This window comes from Falco rusticolus, chromosome 15, assembly GCF_015220075.1.
Source record: "Falco rusticolus isolate bFalRus1 chromosome 15, bFalRus1.pri, whole genome shotgun sequence".
In the NCBI taxonomy this organism is placed as follows: domain Eukaryota; kingdom Metazoa; phylum Chordata; class Aves; order Falconiformes; family Falconidae; genus Falco; species Falco rusticolus.
The window spans coordinates 16780384-16796041 of record NC_051201.1 but is presented as its reverse complement, the minus strand read 5'-3'; the positions used below and the strand labels follow the sequence as shown (position 1 = coordinate 16796041).

At 39.9% G+C, this 15658-nt stretch overlaps 1 protein-coding gene across 1 annotated transcript in view; it reads left to right on the top strand.

Annotated features, from left to right (window-relative positions):
* Positions 1-11833: 11833 nt before the first annotated feature.
* Positions 11834-15658, top strand: part of SALL1 (spalt like transcription factor 1) — a 36271-nt gene continuing 32446 nt past the window's right edge. Inside the window, exons 1-2 of the mRNA XM_037408718.1 lie at positions 11834-11956; positions 15252-15369. The gene's annotated coding sequence lies outside the window, so the exon portion shown is untranslated. The remainder of the gene's footprint in view (positions 11957-15251; positions 15370-15658) is intronic.

Here is a 15658-nt window from a genome sequence, read left to right as displayed (position 1 = left end):
GTACCAGCACTCATTTGCTCTGCAGCAAGTTCACAAACCTGAGTTAGTTTTGCCGTGTTTTTTGCACAGCCTACCTCCACAGGGCAAAGGAACCAGTCGTCCTCCCAGATATGTTATCGGTGTGTCTTCACGGAATATAGAGCATTGCAGATTTACACTATGGTGAGAACGGGATGAGTGTTAACGTCTTCTGAACCTATGTCTAAAAACCAAGGAGTGTTGCAGAAGCAGTTCAAAACAGACCTCCAAATTCCTTCTTAAGTTGATTTTTAAAATATGACACGCACATAAAACAAAACATTATTTATTTTCACACTGGTAAAACTTAAGACCAGAAATCTTTTACAAGCGAATCACTATATATTAGTCTATAGTTAGTCTTAGCACTGATTATGAGTATTTAAGAAATCCATCCATCTTTCTTTCACCAACAGTCAGAGTTTTCCATTTGCATATCTAATAATTTATGGCATGTCCTGACCCCAAGCAGTAATTGAACCAATAGATCTTCAGCCTAGATTTACTCCAGTCTGGCTGCCACAGTAATGTAACTCTGCAGGAGTTTTGGATTACTCCAAATGCCATCTCCTCTTCTGAGAGGTTGACAGTCACGGGCAAAATTTAACCTCCCAAATGTCAAGGCAAAAACTCCATTGCCTAATTTAGACTATCTGACTCTCCTTTTGGAATACTTCAGATAAATCAGGAGGGCACCATGATTGCTCCCAATATTACCCCGGAAGACTGTCTTTAATGTAAGACTCTAATGATAAATTAATTCTCCTAAGAATTAAAAAAAATGTAAGAACCTAAATCTTAGAGGGAAAAGGGAAAATCTATATATCAGAGCGCATAATCAGTAATGTAAAAATTAAAAAGAAATAAAAATACCAAAAGAGAGAAACTGTTATATCAGAGAGGAATCTCATTACCAGAGACAGACTGACGGGAATTGAGTTGAGAGGAGATTTGGAGGGGGGAGATGGGGTGCTTTTCTGACTTGAGCAAGCCATGGCACTGGGCAAAAACACCCAGCCAAGTGCCTGTGTTTCTTCTTCTCAAAATGCGGTTTAGAGGCCAATTTCAAGGCAGCATTATATGCTTCAGTAAAGTGTTCTCAAAAGCTTTGAACAAGAAAAATACCAGCAAACACACAGCTCTGCACTGTTGCAGTCTCTTTGCTGAATACTAACTATAGAGAAAATTCAGCCATGAGAGTTGTGGGTTTGCAGCAGGTATTGCTTAGGAAACCCCCTCTGCTATTCAGCCACTTCAGGCTGCAGGTGAAGGAGCAGGTGCAGAGACCGGTCACACTGCTGCTGCTTCCAAATCATATTCCAGGTACTATGGAAAGGCTCTGGGTTTGAAATTTTATAACAACTCTCATCAGTTGACTATTTTCTTTTCCTGGAACGGAGCTCAATTGAACAAGCTCTGGCAGACACACAGAGCTATGCTGTTGCCACTGACACTAGTCCCAAAACAACACACACAGGCTGCAAGAAAATGCTACTGTCTCACAACTGTGGAGGAAAAAAAAGAGCAGCAAAGGTACAAACAAGGAAAATCCAACCCAGTCCACAATTAATGGCATAAACAGTATTTATCTATTGATGATTAAGTGCTGCCATTGTTCCTTGGTAGCCAAGTTCAATGATGATAGACATCTTGGAAAACAGGTAGATAGACAGAAAGATAGATATCCTCAGCTGCCTCAACCATCCATAATATCCCATGTGCTGCCATCGCTGCTTTAGCCTGACCAATTGCCTCAGTAACACGTTCCATCTTGTCCGATCAATACCAGCACTTCAGCACTCTTTGCGGGCTTACAGCTATCTGCTAGTGCGGGAAGAACCTCACCTTGCCTTATTGTACTGAAAGACAGTCATGTGGAAGAAGAAACACCATCATCTATTTAAATACCTTCATTTAATTGCTTTCAACAATTTGGTTTTGGCTCTGATACCTTGTTTGCACCTGTTAGGCAAATACTTTAGAGCAAAAAGAAAAAAATGAATTATCAGAAAACAAATGACCGTTGAAGTCTTGAACAGGCAGTCTGGGCTCAGTGGCCAGCCTCCTCTCCAAGCAATTACTGTGTGCCTTGGTTCTGTAGATTAAAAATGGGATTAGTGATACCATTACATCACTTGTTATAAGGATAAGGATATTCACGTGATTGGCAGACCTATATCAAAAACAAGATCCAGAGGCAGAATTGCTGGCTTTTCCTCCCGCAACTGGGAGCTGACTGAGATACTGAGGGATGATATGATACAGTAGCGCAGGATCAAAAGGAGGGGAAGGCAGGTCCTTGAGCAGTATGGAAGTAACAACCATGGAAGAAAAATGTCCCTAGCTTTACCACCCAAAATCTCTCATTAATTGACAAAGGGATGACAGAGTAGAATAAAGTGTTCCTTATCCCACCCAGCTGCTGCTGAAGGAGTAGGTGTTCCTGGTGAGTGGAAAAACAGCAAACAGCAGCATGAGGCAGAGATTGTGGCATCTCTGTTGCTACTCTGAGGACATATGGAATGGTGGGATGTTTCCTGTGCTATCTGTGCGATATCTGAAAGTCTTCCCTACCATAACATGCAAAGCAATAGGGGATAAATCCTATTTATTTTGCTGAAGTGAAATGCAGCCCAGCTGAAATGATCTTCTAAAATGTAAAGAAAACAAAAATGTCCCTTCTCTATAAATTATTGATCCCCCATGTTTCTGTCAGTGTTGGCCAGGCACCCTTTCTGTCCTTTTCTTCATGCCCCCCGCCTCCTTCCTTTTTTTTTTTTTTTTCCCTTACAGGTTCCTTCAGCCATGCTTCTTTTCCAGGTAGGAGATGAAAGGTACACGTGGGGACTCAACTGCCTAATTGTTACAAAGCTAAATATTTTTTCTCTTGCTTAAGATGCAGTAAGTCCTGTAGTGTTCTCTGCTCACACAAGAGGATTTCAGCATAAAGGCATGCTGGAAAGGTATTTATGTAGAAAAAGGGAAAAATTCTGCAGGTTAGTGTAATCTCTGTTACTCTAAGTATTACTGAGAGTGTAACGTGGTGTGGGTTGTTGGGGTTTTCCCCTTTAATGAAGCGATGGCCTACAGGAAAGATTAAGGGCTATAAAGGCTGCATCCTAATAGACTCAGAACCTCAATATCGTGTCAGAAACTCTGAGGGTACGGGTTTTTCAGCCGATATTTTAAGTTGCTGAGCAAACTTTTAATTTAAATCAGCAAAATGTGTTTGATCCTTCAGGTTTTTCCCTTAAAATTTCCCGTCTAGGACAGCCGTCACATGATGGGGTCAAAATCCCGTCATGTTCTTCAAGACAAATGTCTCTTACTGAGATGGGGGAGTAAAGGCAAGGGTGCTGAGAGCTTACTGGCTCACAAACACCTCTGAATTTTGCTCTATAGAGGCAGCATATTGCAGAAACTGCACCCTGCTCGTGCTGTATCATGGGGAGGACAGCCCAGCGCAACAGATGAGGCTACTCCAAGAGGTGGTACCAGAAAACCTGCCTGGAGGAGGAGGATAAAATGTGAGGACGCTTATGTAAGTAATGGGTTCGTTTCAGGTTGAAACTTAGTTTTCCTTTTTTCATCCTGTTTTTTCATGTTAAAGTCACTAAATTAAAACCAGGTGTATTTGGGTGGGCAGCTGTTGTACGCATTGACTGACAGACCAACCCGTTTATGAAAAAGGAAACAACAGAAGCACAGCATCACAAAAGCAGCAGAAACCAACTCGGCAGAGATGGCAGGTGGACACAACTCCAGCAGTTATGGTTACTGTTTCATCATTCTGAGCAACAGCTGTCCCAGTGTGGGGAGGAGCTGGTGAATACCCATGAGTGCTCTGGTGAACTGTGATTAGCTCAACAGAGGCCTCTGCTGAGCAAATGGTAACGGCCTGAGAGAAGCTCAAAAACAGGCTGAGCATCTCACCTTTATATACCCTTACAAGGGCCATGTATTACTCCTCCTACAGGTAATGCTGTGAGGAAAGAAAATTCCAAAGGGAGAGACAAGTGTGAGTAGATCTGTCTTATTTCTAAAGAAAAAAGAAAATACTCAGGAGCTGTTCCTTATGAAATAAGAATGTTCACACATGGTTTGCAATTAAAGAACATTTTATATATTTTGCTGTAATTTTGTTTATTAAAGGTTCAAAAGTATTTTGAGCAATTGTACCAGAGAGACTGTGATTTGCCATGAGATTTAAAGTATACCTTTAGATCATTTCAAACCATTTTCCATCTTTAACTGGATTTGCAATGCTGAAACTGAATTAAAACATTGATTTATCAGAAGTGCTTTATTCTTCACTCCAGATCTGTGCAGATCTGAGCTATAAACCAGAAAAGCAGTAAAAAGTTGCGTTTGTAAATATTTTAGAGAAGACTGCTATTCTGTGGAGCTTTATGCTGTTTTTTCTGGTGCTATTGAGTGCTTTGTAGACGCTCATTTGGGAAATGTATTCTTTGATTTTGGTAATCAATTGATCAGCATTTGAAGCTTTGCTCAGACACACAGTTATTGCAAAAAGCAGTACTTTCAAATATCCATTTGATTGTGTTGGTGATGCTTGCTTTATTCAACTCTGCTCCAGGCAAATTAAAATGTACTGCTATATAATAAGTATGGGAAGGTTAGCATTCACACTTTAGGGATAAAACATTTTGACAGTTCTATTCTACATTTGCATTTAAAAATTGTAATGCTTTTGATTAGACCCTGTGTTTATCGTAGGATCTCTTGTAGGCATTACTACTGTGAGATTGTTACCTTTCAGGATTTGTTCTGGACTGCTTGTCTGTGGGGAAGCACAAAAGCCTGCTGGTTTCACATACATTTTGTTTGCTGGTCCATGGTATGTCTCATTTTCTTTAATTTCTCATGGGGCTCCACCTGTACCACTACCGCTGAGTCATTTGCATTTGTTTCTGAGATTTTTTTAATGTGCAGAGTTAGGGAGGTACATATGCACAGCTCTCTCTTACATGCGGGGTATATCTTTCCACTGGTCTCCACATTCTCAGGTTTTGGTGCACAGTCGGATCCCCAAGGGGACAGAGGAGAATGCTGTCCAGAGGGAGACAAGAAATACTGCCATGATGTCCAGTGTCTTTTTAGCTGGTGGACAGGTGATGCTTAAACACAGCGTACGTGCAATGAGCAACATTCTGAGCTCATGAAGGTAATCACTGACACAGGCTGATGTCTGAAGGACTGGTCAGTAAAACTATCCATATTGTTTTGCTCCCCTTTAATTTTTATCCTTCATCTTTCTGTATTAGTAACGTTCAGCAGGGATTAGGGTAACCCAATATAACATCTGCAATGTTACTATCGCCATGTGTAAATTAGACCAAGCGACAAAAAAGCCTCCAAAACCTAACAAACAAGCTAGCTAGGGACTTCAGACTTTTCAGAAGAGCTGAGAGAAACAAGAAAATATTGTAAGTTTTACCAGGAAAATGTATTTGAGCTGAAATAAGGTCTTCTCCCTGATAGTTTATCCGAGAGACTTTGTGTAACTATTATTGGATTTACCTTGGGAAGGATATGGAAGTAGGTGGTACCAGAAATCTTGTGCAGCGAATTCTCCAGGAACTCCCTCCTGCACTAGGCCCCATGACTCTGGCTCCAAAGCCCAGGGCAGTCAGTCACCTTCCCAAACCATGGCCAGCGGCTCTTTGCCGTACCCTCCTGCGCTTTGGGGAGCTGCTGCTTCGCTCAGCGATAAACAGCAGAGAAAGGACATACTCTGGGAACTCACATATAGGAGATGTACAAAGTCATGCTTCCCGATTGTGAGGGGGACCACAAGTAAATCCTCCCTGTGCATCCAGATTGGATCTCGCATTGAAAAACATCAAAATCTGAATTATACAGAGCCTATGCAGCACTATGGGTAAGTACATTGGCCTTTCATGTCTTATTATGTTGTTAATTAGTTAATGTTTGTAAAGCACTTTGAAGATGAAAAGCCCTATATAAGTTCTAAGTGTTATTATCTCTAGAGACTGGGGTTCAATTCAAAGGTGCTTAATTACATATGCCATAAATTAGACTTAATGAGTTGTGGAATCATACGCTTTATGCGATGCATGCAGGTTTCTCAGCTAACTAGGCCTCGTGGTCTGCTGCAGTACTTCTTTAGGTATTCAGAGCTGTTAAGAAAAATTACATAAAAATAGTGCAGATAATTTCTAAAAGTAATTGGATTGCATTTCAGTACTACTTAGGACTTGGTGAAGCAAATTGCCAGGAGCTTTGCTCTGCTGCATCTAGGGATTTTCCAGTAACCAGCCTGAAATTGCTGGAGGTAACATTATTGGTTTTAAATTGGGGTATAGCCACAATTCTGTTTTCCAATTCTGATCCATATTTTGCCTTAGCAGAAGGGAGCTGAGGAGTATTAGTATGACTGCTGCCCTTCCAGTTTCACAAGAAAAGAGTAAGAAGTTAGAAATACCATAACCTTCATACACCTGAAATTTCCTGTCAGGGCCGAGCACCACCTGGGGTTGGATTGTGTTCCCAAGCCTAAGAAAAGCAGTTCCCATCTCTAGAGATACTATCGTATAACTTACCAGAAGCCATTACAGGCGGGTAAGGTGCAAAAAGGGGAAGCAACAGTTATAGGAAAATGCGGTTTCATTGGCTTTGCAGAGCTGAGAGTTTCCATGTTATGTCACAGACACGTTTGTGGCCAGAAAGCCACAGCGTTTGCCCTGCCCCAGACCAGGCATGGGGTGGCTTCTCCCGGTCACTCCTCAGCCAGCGGAGTCCCGAGCAAGAGCCATCCAGCAGGACCGCTCACCTGTCCTGGAGGGGCTCCCATCTGCTCCTGCAGCAGAACAGCTCCGTTTTACCTTGGGCCTTTCATAGCCATAGAGAGAGGCAGGATTTATCCTGCGTATAAATGTTAGAAGTGATTGTGTTCATTAGTACCACCTAAGTAGATTGGGAAAACTAATTAATTGCAATTTACCAGAAGTGTCTCTAACAGACTTACTTTAAAGTATTTATCCCAAAGTGAAAGTCGCTTGATTTTGTTCGCGTTTATTGTAAGCATCTGCAGACTGTCTTCCAGGGGAAAATGTATTTTTGAATGCTGCAGACAATTGAAACTGGTGAGCCTACTGTCTGGAGAAAGCATCTGTAACCGCAGCCAAAAGAGGAACGAGATTTCCGACATTCTTTCAAGACATATGTTTGAAGCATGGGTTCCCATCACTTTCAGAGTGACTTACAGGCCATTTTCTTTATATAGATTTAGACAAGTCGGTGTGGGCCTGGATTCATCTTGAAAAATGCCTTTGTGATTTCTCCCTCATCCATTTTCTCCTGTGTTATGTTATTGCTTATTTTGAATAGGGATGTGTTCTCAAAACACTTTAAATGGGATGAAGTGTACTTTTAGACTGTTTTTATTGCTCACGTTTCTGTATTACTAAGTGGGTCTAGACTTACACCTTAATTACTGGGTTGCATCTCCTTCAGAAACACGGTAACAGTTTTGCTGAATACTTTTCATATATTCTAATAAGTAGGAACTTCACATGAATGCTGATTTGAGCTCCAAGTTGTGGTTAAACATTTTAATAGCGTAGCAAACTTATCAACCAACCTTTCCTTCCCCACCCTACCCCCTTCCCTTTTTACAATGGGCAGATTTTTATCTGACTGGCTCGTGACTTGGGGATTTTTACAAGCAGGTTTGGGAACTTGTCAAATATTTTGAAATGTGAGTCTGAAAGCAAATAAAAAAAATCTTTATACAGTGAATATCAACTGGGCAGAATTTTGACTTGCTGAAGTCCATACAGGATATTATTCTCTAACCTAGCACTACTTAACTAGAAGTTACCAGTCCAATTCCTTTTTTTAATACCCCAAGACATCATGAATTCTGGCAAAACTCCATTGAGGTACTGAATCAATGGAGTTGTAAGACCCTCTTCCTTTCTAAACTACCACAGCCTTTTGCCAAAGGCCATAAGAATATTCATATTGCTATTATTTCATCTGGGAATTTTAACTCTGTCTCTTTTCCTCCTCTCTTTCCAAGATTTTAGTGACTGACATACTCTAGCAGTGATATCACTACTGCTTACACATCACTGAAGAAGCTTTCCAAGCAAATGAGCAAGTTACAAGCTGTAGCAGCTGCGCTGAGACATCGGGCAGGAGGAACACCTGTATGAAATTGTGAAAGTGCTTCTTTACAGCCAGGCCTTTGAGCTGACCAGGTGTGATAACTGCTGATAAAGGTGCTCTTTGAGAAAACAATTCATGGGTTACAAGAGGCATTAAATGTGCATGGAGAAACCTCTTGGTGAGTTAACACCCAACGAAGAACTCTGGGCACTTGGTGCTTGTGCTTGGTGACCCAGTTAGGAGTTTGACAAACACAGTCACCATCCTTCTGACTTGTGACTTCCCCAGTCATTTTCCTGTTTTAAGTCCCTAATTTAACAAAGCACTGATCTGTCTCTCTGAAAGCCTTTGACCGTGGAAACACTGCTCATGAGGTCTGGAAGGCTTCTAAGATCATTACTGCCTTCAGCTTCCCCTCCCTGTCTGTGAGCCAGGGGTTATCACAGGTCAGCTGTGGAACGGAAAGTGTGGCAGTAAACTGTGGGGTAAGCCCAGATTTTATATCGATGTGTCTGATTTTTATACTGGTCTGGATGAAAAGCATCCATCCCTTCCAACAGAATATGGTGCAGATATACGTGAATCATCAGAAACTTGTTGATACCTGGTGTTTATTTCAGTGGACCTGTGGATCCATGGACTTTGTTTCAGCAGGCTTGAAAAGGTTACTTTTCTAACTTCATGTGGTCCCTTGCATGATCCTTGAATTTCTTTCTCTCTGCAGTCAAAATGTGGTGCAGAAAGGAAGAAAATCATACACAAAATGAAAAAAAAAAACCAAACACAAAAACACATAAAGATTGAGCTGTTGGTCTTAGCAGGGAAAGGGTGGGAAGCACAAAGGGTGCTCAAAAGTACTAGTATCGCCAGTGTGATATGGTTTAAATTTTAAACACATGTAAAGCTTTTTAAAATCATGCTAATTAATTTCTGTTGTTCAATATTACTGTAATATCCGTTACAGTGCTGGGAGTAACAGCTTAATGCAAAAGCATTGAGAATTAGGTTCATAGATATTTAATTCCAGAAGTACTGTTGTGATACCAAATATTTTGTTCTCTTGCACAGATGTTCCTTCAGCAAGAAGCTCTGTCCTCTGTGGCTGAATAAGAGTATGCCTCAATTTAACTCTCAGTTAAGTAAAAAATTCTATTTTGAATGTTACTTAAGCTTAAGTTTAGTCATGTCTGTAAATCCATTGTGTTTGATGGCTGAGACTAATAAGCCTGGAGTTAACAACAATCTGAAGTGTTGTTCTGAACCAGGGTTTGATCAGACAACATGTGACAAAGCACATGTGCACACCAACACTTCTATTAAAGTTTTCTCAGGAAATAGGCAATGAAATTAATTCATAAGTATTTGTCAGGAAATCTGCTTCACCATGACTAAGCCTTTACAGTTAAGCCTAAACTTAGTTTTGCACTAGGTGTTGATTGAAATTTTGACTTAAGTAAAAGCACAGTCCGTGACTGTATGCATCTAGCAAGAGATTTATTAATTGAGGTGGTCAAGTCACACTGTTGCCTGAAAGCTTTTAGGCTTAAAAATGAACAAGTCCATAAAGCTGGAGTTTGTCATGGAAACATCATCACACTAACTAATTGGTGTTATTCGTTCACCCCATTAGAGTAATTATTTGTAATTGTTATTATTGTAGCATATGTCCAGCACTTAACAGTGCATATTACTGAGAAGAGCTGGATTATTCATCAGGAGAAACTGAGAAATTGAGTTGAAAGTGCCAAATCAGGCAGGCAGATGGAATTATCTCATGTGGCATTCACTCTTAAAGAATTTACATTTCTTTCTCTCACTTCCTCATACATGCAAACAAGGAAGCAAACAAACGCTATCTCCTAGTTTCACAAGAAACGAGTAAGAAGTTAGAAATACCATAACCACTGAAAGACAGCTTGAATATAGAAACACTTTGGTTTGAAGACACCCAGTCTTCAAGGGTACATTCATTTTCTCTGGCACTAAGAGGTACTTCTGACCTACCGAGATGCGCTCCCGTGAGCAGTGAGTTCTGACCCAGCGTCACTGGGAGAGGTAGAAACAGCCATTTGGTCAACAGTGAGCAAAGATCAAATCCATAGAGAGTTTCAACCATTACATGTACTCCTCTTCTAGTAGAAAATAATAAGGGTATATACGGAAAACCTATCACCCTTGTTTTTTCAGAAACCCCAAATCCTGCAGAGTTGTTTTGGATTAAAAGGAAGGAAAAGGATGGGAGTCTTGTCTGAATGTCATGTAGATTGTTTGATCTCCTTCCATTAAAAGAGTCATAACTAATGAGGAATCTGATTCTAAAATTGTTCTTAAAAATAGATCACATCAGCTGTGTATTTTTGATTTCCATTGCACTGATGATGTGATTCACGCTAATGTGATTTAAGAGTCAGAATTAAAAAATATTCAAAACCTGCAATTGTTTCATCGTTGTTTCCTGAGAGGAACCTGAGGTCCTTTGAAACTTTGCTCAGAATTACTCAAGATTATGCAAAAATACCCTCTTACTTTTGCATTAATTTGCTTACAGTTGGCTTTGTATTAGCCTTTAAAAAAAATGATGCTACACCCATCTGCAGGCACTTAAGCTCAGTCTGCTAGAATGTAATGCTTGAGCTCACAATGAAAGCTGCAACAATTGTTTGCCCTCACAATATGAAAGGAAATATAATGAAGGGTTCAGAATGGACCGACTGTTGCAAATCAAGACTTCAAAATCTCTGTTAAACTACTTTTTGTTCAGTATCTTTTATTACAAGAGGCACTTCCCACAGATACAGATATTTGGGAGCAAACCCATAATACTGAATGTTCGTATTCTGTTGATGATGAAGCAGCATTATTGCCTTTCCAGTGTCACTAAAATGAAAGTTTACACCAATTTTTTAAAATGGGTGTAGGGGGTATCTTGCATAACAAAGATCTCAAACAGCTACGTTTAGCCTGTTAGCCTGAATGTGATAGTTAATATGCTGATGTTAAGAATGTGCTTGAAGAAAAAAGGTCTTGGCTAGGCATTTTGACTTACTAAAGGGGAAATAAATGTCAAAGTGAAGAAGATAAAATCATAATACAAATGTATTAATATAATAAAGTATACTGAAGATATTGCCTCTCTGATATTTGTTATTAAAGGGGATGGTATGCATTTCCATACTGGATAAAAAGGTTCCCTGTAATAAAATATTCTGTTCCCCATCTTACACTGAAAACATTTTATATAAAATGGATAGAAAGTTGTTCCTTCCTTGTTTTAATGCCTAAGATCAGTGTCCACTGAATGACATATCATGTCATCCTATGGTTTGACATCATATGTCCAAGTAACTTGTGGGAAATAATGGAAAGAGCTTTTTAAAGGCTGAAAAGAGGTGACAGCCTGGAAGAAACTAATTAAAGTATGTTTTAAAGAACTATGTCTCTTAAGATCTTTCATTAAAAAACAAGCTCAATGTAAAATAAAATAGAGTAAGAGGATGCTGATGTCCCTGCAGCAGCAGAAGTCCGAGTGCAGATTTTTTATGCTTAAGTGATTCAGATATCTTGGTTTGGCAAATGAAAACTTTGTCTTGCTATAAGTAATTTTTACCATCTGGATTTGCATATACGTATGATATCTGTTATATTAATTATATCTATTTTCACAGGTATAGACAGACGTACCCCAGAGTTGTGGCACCCATTCACAGATCAAGCAAGCCTGTGCAGCTGTGTTTTGATCAGTGGAAAGGTTTCCTGGCATCCAAGAACTGAAATCACCTTTTAGGTATGACAAATGCATCTAAGTATCTAGCAAGTGAAAATCAAGGGTTTCTGTAAGGAAGGAGTAAGAAAACCTACCACAAAAAATTAAAAGTAAAATAACCTTTAATAATTGCAACAATGCAAACCCAATTGTAGGCATTGCTCTCAGTTGGCATTTAGCCATCCATCATTTGATAGCTCATAAAGCTGATTTGTGCTCTTCCCTCCTGTCCCTGTTTCCAGGAGCCGTTGGCCTCTTTTCACCACTCCTTTCCCATAGGCATATATGACTGGGACCCAAACACTCTTTTGTCCCTTCCTCTGGAACTCTGCTCTTTATCACATGGGGAAAGGGGAGTTTTGTGAGCAGCTTGCTTTCTTCTTCATTGTTGAGTGCCACTTCTAAACTCTGTCGATAGACACTTGGAAGGTATCTAAAATGCTAGGCAAGGAAACAGGTATAATCCAGAGGAAAACTGACCTTGATTGAATAGGGTCAAAATGCTTCAACCACCTCTTTCATGTGAAACTCCTCATTTACAGACTCGCACTTCTTCCATTGTAGCTTAGGTTTGACATAAATATGTGTGGGATCTGTGTTAGTCTTAAAGATAAGAAGTTTGGCTAAATGTACTGAATTCTGTGGCTAATCAAACTCTTTGTGTAGAACAACACACAACTGTTCCTTCCCTCAAAGAGTTTTGAGAGCACCAAAATTGATTTTCAGAAATCCAGTTTGGGTATTCCCCAGTAGACGGGTTAAAGCTCCAAATTCTTAATTCCCAGGTCTAATTGTATATGTTAATTAAGCTCCTGAGGAAACAAAAAAGTACTGACCTCGAAATTGTGTGTCTAAGAATTGGAACTTTCATCTTAGGGTTTAGAAATTTAAGGCTGTTCTTAGAAACATTTAAAGTCAGCAAGCCACCAAAGGCTTTTGAAGGAAATTCTTGTGGTCATTTCCAGACTTGTTCAGCACAGATATTTCTTGAGCTTTCTGGCACTGCCTGTTATCCCGGGCCATTTTTGTTGAGTAGGCTAAGAATGGAGATTTACCAAAATATTTGATGAAGTTTTACATAGACTGTGTCCCAAGCATTTATTTGCTATGTTATACACCTCTTTTAACTAAATGTTGTTTGTTGTTATGGGAACCCATTCTAATGAAAGCTTCCTGACCCATGAAAATGTTAGCCAACCAACAAAGTTTGCAGCTTTCAACTAATTCTCAGTACTGTTTTCATATTCTTTAAACAGCATCTTTCACATTGTCCAAAACCACAGATGGCTCAGGACTGACTTTCTTTCTCATCATTAAGGATGATTTATATCACACCAGCAGTAAAAAGGGACCTGCAAAAAGTGTAGATGTAATTAGAAGCACTTTAATATCCTTTTACACTATCGGAGTAGCAGAGAGGAATCTTAAGCCTGTCCTAAACCCTTCTGTTTCTTTGCTGGGAAGTGCTTCAGCTAGGACTGATGTAGAATGGGAACTGGGAATTCCTCCCCTCTGGTTCCTGAGCTGCTGAACAACAGCTACACCACCACACTCAGCACAGGCATGCTCCTTCACATTTATCTTAGGTTAGCACATTCCTTTATTTAACTGTCTCTGATCTGACTATATCTGATGATTCCTTCATCTCATTTTCACTTAACCTTTTGCCCTCTACACAGACTAAGCATCCTATCGGATATCTCCCAAGAGACGTCCTTTTCCCCCCACTCCCCCTTCCTCTACTCTTTCTCCAATTTAGGTGCTTTATGCCACTCCTGATAATTTACCTGATTACATGGAAGGAGCTGTAGATCTTTTTATAATTGCTGTTTTACTTAAAACATTGATTCTTTAGCTCCTGCCTGTTTTCAGGTCATCACACCTCATTGGAGGTTTCCCTGGTTTAATGAGCAACTCAGAAACCATAGAGAGGACCAGAGGATAAGGGTCATTGTACCTTCTTATATTTGAAAGCCGCTCCATAGAATCCGCAAGAGGATTCTTGGCACCTGCCTAGTTAAACTGGATGCCCAATGTTATCTCTCCAGGCAAGTAAGATTCTGGCAATCACCATAGTCCTATTTCACTTGCTCTCAGTCTTTTTGACACAAACACATTAATTCTCCCAAGCTCCTTTGGCAGCTGTAAGAAGTTCTCTCTTTTTTTTAATATGATTGATAATATTGAATATTTCTTTTAACCTTTTACTGCCATTGCTGGGCTAGGTGATAGTTTCTCTATTCAGATGTTAATCTCCAGCATGCAGTAGCACATCTTCCAATCACCTACTCATTATGGGGCTCATTTGTAAAATGCTGCTGTTTAATTTACAACTGCCTGCGAAGCTCCACCTAGCATTAGCCCTACAACATATAATGTCATTCTCCAACACCCCCACTGTCAAAGGTCACATAAAGCAAACCATTGCTTTATACAGAGACTCCTTCCAGTTTAACACAGAAGGAATGGCAGCCCCTGGGCAAAATTTAACTGTATCATTTCATATGATGCACTGGAAAGACATACGTCGTGGAAAGGGTGCCAATGACACAGGTTCTCTGGTTCAGTGCAGGAAATGACCAACTGAAATGTACTGGCAAAAAACGTCATCATTTTCTTCACTTCCAATTTCTCAGGGGGAAAAAAATAAAAAGGTTGTCTGAGGAGACACAAATATATAAAACCAAAAAGACCTCCCAGGCGAACTTGAAATGTGTTCAAACTACACATCCACTCCTTGCTCCCTAGAACCCAGTAAATATTTCTTTGGCCCCACAAAGTATTTTAGTCTGAACCCAGGAAACCTCAGATTGACCTTGGAAATAAGATTTCTCGTTTTCAAAGTAAATCTCAGCCACATTACTGGAGGAGTTGCACTCTTCTGATTGAAACATATAAAACTTGTCTCTTTTGGCAAATAGGGTAGATTATACTGTGGGGAATCCATTGTTTTCCCAATTAACTGACCATAGGCACTTTCAAACTCTTTTCCTCAACTTTTATACCCCAGTACAATGTTGGTGGCAAGGTTAAAATATCTATTTTAGGCCATTAGGGCAAGGTTAAGACTGTGTAAAGCAGTAGAGCCTATCTCAGTGGAGATACACTGACCTACCTTGCTGAGCATCTGGTGCATGTCTCTGCAGAGATTCTGTTCTGTCTTCTCTTCAGGCTGTACTGGATGGTTTAACAGCATTTGGTGTTGTAGTGTCCTTTTAGCTTACCTTGAATCCCGTTTGAGATTTTAGATTGCATATGTCTGGATTTGCTTAACTTTGTCAATTTATTTTCTTCTGATGTTTTTCTCCTCTGCCAGCTGTGTTAACTCTTCTTTCACCCAAGACAAGATCTCACTCCCCGATGGGATATAACAAAAATATGCTTTTGTAACAGTCTTTGACATCATCTTCTGACAATGTCCGACTCGTATTCAGGTATAAATTTCCTAGGTCCAGTTATCAGTTCCCTGTAGAAAAGTATAAATGCATGTTCCACATGGAAGGTAAGGATGAGAAAGGTCTCAAATTCCTCTTCTGATGACTGGTTGATGTCTGTCACCTGATGCTGAAAATCATTGTGACCACAGCCTTCCTTTTAACATCGTAGCTGCTTTGAGGGCCTTCAGATATAAGGACCTTTTGTCCAAGTCTTGTTTAAAACAGACAAAAACAGTAAAAATGGGCACTTCAATTGGCATCTGCTATGTTAATTGAATTTAACTTG